Consider the following 7,878-nt stretch of genomic DNA (forward strand, 5'->3'; position numbering starts at 1 on the left):
CTCGGCTTCTCACCCGGCTCCTATTGTGCCTGTGTGTGCATGTGTGCAAAATACCAGCAGTTGGTGTGTCAACAGAGGCTTTGTGTGTGTGTGAGTGTGTGTGTGTGTGTGTGTGTGTGTGTGTGTGTGTGTGTGTGTGTGTGTGTGTGTGTGTGTGTGTGCATGCGTGCGTGAGTGAGTGAGAAGAGGAGGAAGGAAAGAGAAAGAGAGAAATAAAGAGAGGAGTCTAAACCCTGGAACTCCCTGACATCTGTACTGACTAATCCCCTCATGCTCACACCTTCACACACACACACCTTCACACACACACACACACACACACACACACACACACACACACACACAGACACACACACACCTTCACACACACACACACACACACACACACAAATACACACACAAAATGCATCCAGACGCCTACGTGAAACACTTGCACACAAAAAAAAAAATAAATACACATGACAATGCACACACTCATTGTTGGGGTATCAGTTCAAGCCATCAATAATGGCGTAGTGGACTGTGAAGGGACAGGCATGACCCAGACTGCCTGTGTGTGTCTGTGTGTGTGTGTGTGTGTGTGTGTGCGTGTCTGCATGTCCAAGGGAACATACAATCCTGCAAATGCACACCAAAAGACGCACACACACACACACACACACACAACACACACACAGAGAGATAAAGAGAGGCTGATCGCTGACCTATTTGACCTTTCCCTCCTCGCCACCCTCCTTCTTCTCTGTGTTGGCCTGTGTATGTGTGCTTCCCCGTGTGTGTGTGTGTGTGTGTGTGTGTGTGTGTGTGTGTATTCCATACAGAATACCCCCAACCCCCTCTTCTCCTCACTTGTCCACCCAAAACCTCCCATTGTTTCCTCCCCTCCTCTCCATTGTCTCAGCTGAGAATGGAGGGATGAGCAGCCGGCGGAAGACGGATCCTGATGCAGAGAACTGTCATCACACAGACTGTGGCGCAAAAACAAAACGGTTTGCCGAGGTGTTCTTTGCCAACACTCAACTTAAGACAAGTGAGACTGCAACAGAGGGTAAAATCTATGTAGAGCAAATTACCTGGTCGCCACTATTTCTTTTCTGGGGTTTTTTTGTTTGTTTTGTTTTTTTAATTGAAGGCAAATTCACACTTTATTTACTTAAATTAGTATATCTACTTTGCCTTTTTGTTTAATGCACACAGACCTTGAGTCATTTTCATGTTTTCAGCCGTTCCCCCTCTCACAGGTTTTACACTTTCACTCCCCAAAGTGTTGATAAAACAGCAGACGCCCTCAATTTACTTTCTGCCCAATCATACAAATTTTCCTTTCTCCCGTTTTCATTGTGGCAACTACTATACTGTGCTTTCTGAATGTCATCCATCATGCTTAACCTCCCTTTTGTTGCGGAACACTGAGAATGCATCTCACTTAAAAAGGTAACAAAGCTTAAATTAGTCTTCTTTCTACTTTGACTGCTGTATTTTAAGTGATACAAAAACACATGCAGGTAAAACGCGAGTCGACCACAGAAGATACATTTGACCTATGAAGTAATATTGAGAAAATGAGCCATGGCAGCTAACTAGGTTTTGGCTGCCATCTTCAGGCGTTTGCGAGTATTACCGCCCCGACCCATAGATATGATTTAAAAGCCCTTGAGCGAAACATGGTGATTGCTCCTTCATGAAAATTAGACATCCCCACCCCTAATCTCTTCTAATTTCATTCAAGGATTTGTAGAAGCCATAACCCTAAGACTTATATTACACATAATCATTGAGTGTGGCATCTGTTGACATAAATGCACATAATCACCAGGAATTTATAAACATCTTAATAATCTTTTCCTTAAAAGCATGAATGGTTTACGTCTGCGAAATGAACAGCAAAGGAGTCACCATATAAAAATATACGACACGCTGAAGGCAAAAATAATCATTGTGGTTTAGACCATCACAGGAATATTCACAAAAAATAATGACTCTATTCCCAAGTATAGCTTTCAGACCAATTCCGCAAAGTTTACTGTTGGAACGACTCGGGACACTTTTTTTTTTATGTGCAACTCTATCTGGAGCATTAGGTACAGTGAAGAGATGTGTGCTCCAAATCATGCGCCGCACCCTCAGGGAGTAGTGGTATTAAATAAGACCTACCTTTGGAGCATTAGTGGAATTCAATATGTGCAATGTAATTATTCTGCTCAATAAGCCACTGGAGGAGGATATTCGATTTACTACATGCTCTAAAGCAGGTAGATTCAAGTGCTGTTTTATGTTCACACAATATAAGCAAACACGCTATTGGTAGAGGGGGAGAAAAATTTACATGTGAGGTTTTAGCTTTTTTTAAGGTTTGCTGTTAGTTCACTATTAAGATGGGGGGGGGGTCTGTTATGCAATTTAGAGCTTGTAAACATGAAGGAAATGATAAGTTGATTCTTTTTTTTTCATGTTATATGGGTGACAAAGGCACAAATGCTGAAACAAATAGTGAAATGCCTGACTGAAAATTAGTGGAAAACAATGTTGAGTCTCAAACAAGCAACAATGGCAAGAAAGTGCTGGAATCGACTTCTCAAATCTGCTTTTCTCTCCTTTATGATAATATTAGTAAGTTGTAGAGTTCATGACCGTTTGTCAAACAAAATTAAAAACCAGTCTAATTTGTCATGGGCATTTTTTTAAAGGATTTTCTAACATTTACTTAACTAAACAATTAGTTTAATGATTAAAATAAATAATCTGCAGGCTAATAATTAATGGCAATAACCATTATTTGCAACCTTAAAAGTCAAACACTGATCAGAGAAGCAATATTTGCACATCATCTCCAAAAAAAATAAGTCAACGGATCAAAGCAGTTCTAAGAAAAAAAAAAATTGTAAAAAAAAAACTTAAATAGGAAATGACAGTACAGCGCTTCAGTGCTGTTTCCTATCTGCAGCAGCGACAATCCAAAACATAAAGAGCGCAAGTTTGAAAAGAGACAGAGAGCGAGAGGGAGGGGAGGGGAGGGCGTAGGGGGGGTTATGCATTTCATGCTGTCCCAGTTGCCTAAAGTGATTCTCTCAATAATGTATTAGAGCACTTGTTTATTATTTACTGTTTACACAGCTCAACTCATGCTGCTTTTGTGGAGTGACATTCTCAACTGCGCCGTCTGCGCAGAGCAGGCGAAGCAACGCGCGGCACAGCCAGCCAGACGAGCCGGGGCCCCGCCAGCCAGAGCGGGCAGCCAACCACGCCAGGCAGCCACCCGCTCCACGCCACGCTCAGTTGATGCAAAGGCACTGGACTGAGAAATAAAAGACATCTCGGTTCATAGGCGCCGTTGTACATGCATCCTGAGGTTGTCAAAGAAAAACACACGCAGAGAGGGGGTCGGGGTAGAGGAGTCGGGGGGGGGTTCGGATATTAATATTTATGCAGACACCTAACTGGCCACCACCGCGCTCGTCTATTTCTTCATTTTCGTTTTTTCTTTTCTTTTAAAGGGGTTAATTAAAAGAAGGGCAGTGCAGGGGTGAATGTCCTGCACGATAACAGCTGCACAAGGTGTTTAAAAGGTTTGGTATGTCACGTGATATACGAGTGTTTCCAGAGTTTAAGACTGATGTTAGAATGGCAAAAAATGGATTCTCCTTTCCTGAGTTAAATGCTGAGGTAATAGAAAATAGAGACAGTCCCCTGCTTCTACTAAACAATTGAGTTTTGTCTACGCAGGAAGGGTTTAGAGCAGAATGAGTTAAAGTCTCAATCTCAGATCCAATGATAACAAAAAATGTGCGCCACACCACCAAAATTCATAACACAGCATTGAAAACTGCGTTTCGCCCCATGAAATTAAAGTCAACGGTGCTTTCAGATCCTTCTAATAGTCTGTATGAATCAGCACCGTTTGTAAATCCAGCAGGAAAACATGACAATATTTTTTCTTTTATCATCTTTTGAAAATATCTCGTCACACTTAGAAGTCGTAATTGGGTCTGTGAATGTTTGTAACTGAAAGGATCTAAGATTGAAAAGGAGTAAAACCAAGGGTTATGAAAAAATTATCACGATCAGCACTGAGAAAGCAAAACGTTTTAGTGATTACCTGCCTCTTGGATTAAATCAGTATTTTGACAGTAAATATACATTTTGAAATTAACCCTCTAATTGGCCTCTCATACCTGCGTGGCAGACTTTGCATCTCTTTGTGACACATGCAGTGTTTTTCATGAAGAGAAAAACAGAAATATGAGTCGAGTAATTACACATAAAAAAAAAGTCCATCTCCCGTCATAGAAGACAATAATTACATCCTCTAGTGAAGACATTAAAAGTCGATCAGCTCCCAGGCCAATTTCGTCGAAAGAAATGTTGAGGTAGACACTAGTGCAAACAAGCACACATGTACACACACACACACACACACACACAGACACACACACACACACAAAACAGACACTTACTGTACCCCAAAAACAAAAACAACCTCACACACACACGCACACACACACACACACACACACGAAGCATTTTCAAAGTCATAAAAACGAGGGGACTTCAAATGCAGCTATTTGTTTGGGGCCTGTTGTCGTGGGAATAGGCACTGCGACTGTGCTGGTTCATTAGAATTCCTTTCAAGTCGTGGAGTGCGGCCTCCCTGTGTTCCTCTCCCCATATTCCCTGACCCCGACGCATCTCCATGGGACTGAGGTAGGGCGGGGCGCTGGGAGGGGAGGGGGAGGTAGGGGCTGAAAGTAAAGCACAGTACATTACACTGTAAACACACAAACACACTTTCGGATGCAAACGTACAGTAGGACGCAAAACTTTGCGCAAAACTGTATTGTGAACGCACACCGGGAAACGGTGCTCGAACTGGATGTGAAGTCACCGCAACTCTTGAAAAACACACGCCCGCCTCGGCAGATGCGCACGTTACATTTAATGTAGATAAACCGCCACACACACACAAACACACGAAGACACACACCCAGAGCTCTCCTCCCTAACGGTGTCACCTCGCTGCATCACCCTCTCAGGGATGCAGGGGGAGGTTCGCCTCAGCAGGCACGGCTCAGCGCTCGGTCACAGGAGAGACTGCGATGTTGTGTTTTTGCCACCAGAGATGGTGGCAGGGAAAGTGTTTGTGTAACGCACCTGGATCGTTTCTGGCGCGCACACACACACACACACACACACACACACACACACCTCCTCATCATCTGCTGCAAGAGCAGCTGAATGTTGCCTCGAAAGTATTCAGATTTAAGATGAACACAGAAGTGTCTCCGTCAGATGATGATTGCGAATCGTGTTTCATAGATCAAGACTAGATTTCCAGAATGTGTACTGAGATTTCAACCAAAAGACAGAAGAAAGCAATCATCCAGTGTATTACTGGTGGATCAAAATAATTCCTCTGTAAACGCATCAGAAAACTCACTAAAATCAATACTTCACATTCAACTACTTTTTAATCCCAAAATATTAAAAAATTTGTTTCCATAACAATAGGAAATTATCTTAATCCATTGGCGGAACCATTCAGGGAAAACAAGACTATTTTAAGACCAAATTTGATACAAAATTCTTCAAATTGTTATCAAATGTATTATTTTATAAGAAAAAATGAAAATGCACTTCTCTTAGAATTGCAGATTGATTAAATTGTTTCTGTTGATACAGTATAGGCAAATATATATATATATATATTATAAAATATATAATATATATATAATATAATATATTATAGTAATATTCTGTTTACTGTGTGTAGGCATTTCAGAATAAATCTGGATAACAATCAAAAAGCTTGAACAATGTTCGTCATTGTAAGAAACCTTTTTCTGAAAGGACAAATCCCAATCATGTTCATTTCAGCCTAAAACAGTGAAAATCAATTAAGACAGCGATATAGGTAATAAGTTGAATTATTTCACAAGACGAGTCAGCATTTTGGAACAATATTCCAACATTAATGTCAGTATCAACTAACCGCTGGTTCATTTCTTTGAATGCTGTCCAGTTTGCAGAGGGAAAATGGCATGAACCTCGGCCTGTATATATAAATATATATATATTTATTTTCTCACTCAGTAGGAGTGAGGTCACTTTGGCAGACTGCGCTCCCGAACGAGACCCCAGCGGGCGCCAGACTGCAGGGAAAGGGACGCAGAGCTGCTGCCCGTCACAGCCCACTGGTCGCCTGACGGGCCCCAAGGCCTGCCAGACTGACACCACCCCCGGCCGGGCAGGAGGCAGAGAGGGGGCAGAGGAGGGGTCCAAGGATGGGGTGCACAGAGGTGGAGGTTGGCATAAGGGGACCATCAGCACGTTCATCTATTTTATATAGCGAGGTAGACGTGAAGAGAACACCAACAGGAGGGACAGTCGACTGTCCCAACTGTTGGCAAATGAATAAGGTTGTTTCAGGAGAAGGAGAGAGAGAAAGAAAGAAAGAGAGAGGGGCAGCCATTACTCGACATATAATAGAAAGATAGCAACACACATATTGCAGCTACAATAGCTTTGTAGTTGAGTGAAGAAAAAAAAACTGACTGTATTATCTGTGAGAGAAAAGAAAGACTGAGATGGGGTGGGGTGGGGGGGGGGGTAAAGGAGAGTGAAAAACTAGTTGTGTGTGTCCCAGTGTGTGTCTGAGGCTGGCGTGAAGGAGGGAGGAGGGCAACACTCACAGAGTCACTCAGGCGTGTCCAGAGCATGAGCCAAGTACCTCTGCTACGTTCACACACACGCTCCTATACATGCACACCTGCCCTCTCTCTCCTTCACCTAACTAACACACACACACACACACACACACACACACGCACACACACACAGCAACGTACATGCTGGCAGAGCATCGCATCGCAACACACACTCAAACTTTTAGCCTAAAGTGCATGCAAAGTTTTACCGCACCTTTTGTTGATCCAGTGGAACTTGAGTACATCACTCTGAGAGGTTTTCTCTCGCTTTTTTCCCCCCAATGTCACTCTTAAACAAGATGTCTACTTTCGCACAGTTAAGTAGAAGAAGAAACGGAACACAGACAGCTCTATTGTGTGTGTGTGTGTGTGTGTGTGTGTGTGTGTGTGTTTGTGTGCGTGTCTTTGTGATATTTTCCAAAGCTGCCCCTGTGCTCATGTAAACATGACAGTTTTTACACTGAGAGAAGTGCTTCTCCTTTGACACTGAGCCATGTTTGCACTCCGCACTGCTCATATTTATATGTAATGTGTAAATGCATGAGTGAAATGTTTACCTTGAAGATATTCCCACAAAAAAAAAACACACTGCAGGTACGCATTATAAACACACACTGAAAACCAGCAGACATCTTCGCACATGGAGTAAAGCTACATCTGACGAGGGGAGCAGACTGAATACTTTCAAGGAGCGGTCCATGATCTTCGGCAGCACGTACACGGGTAACTTTGCAATTAAACCGTAAACGGATCAATGTTTGTATATGTTTGTGTGCGCGTGTGTGTCTGGGGGGCCTCAGGGGCCCGTCCTAATGAGCTATCTGTGTGCATTTCTAACAAGAGCTCGGTGCAGCGCCCACGGCACTGTCATCCTGGGCCACGGCTGACCTTGCTCGGCTGCTAGGCTGTGTCGTTTGCTATATTTATGGCACCCCTTTCTCTGTGTGCATGTGCGCGCGTGTGTGTGTGTGTGTGTGTGTACATTCGCCACTGTGTGCATTCAAGGAGGGTGGGAGTGCAGGGGGGCTCACTCAGGAAGCAAATACTGTGTATATCAGCATAATGAATCAAGTGGCAGAGGGTGAGGGAGAAAAGAAGGGAGAGAGAAAGAGCGAGAGCAAAAAAGAGGGAGGGTGGAAGGGTGGAAGGGATGGAGAAAGCCATTTTCCCTCTGCTG

Source organism: Scophthalmus maximus, chromosome 1 (assembly GCF_022379125.1).
Source record: "Scophthalmus maximus strain ysfricsl-2021 chromosome 1, ASM2237912v1, whole genome shotgun sequence".
Lineage (NCBI taxonomy): Eukaryota > Metazoa > Chordata > Actinopteri > Pleuronectiformes > Scophthalmidae > Scophthalmus > Scophthalmus maximus.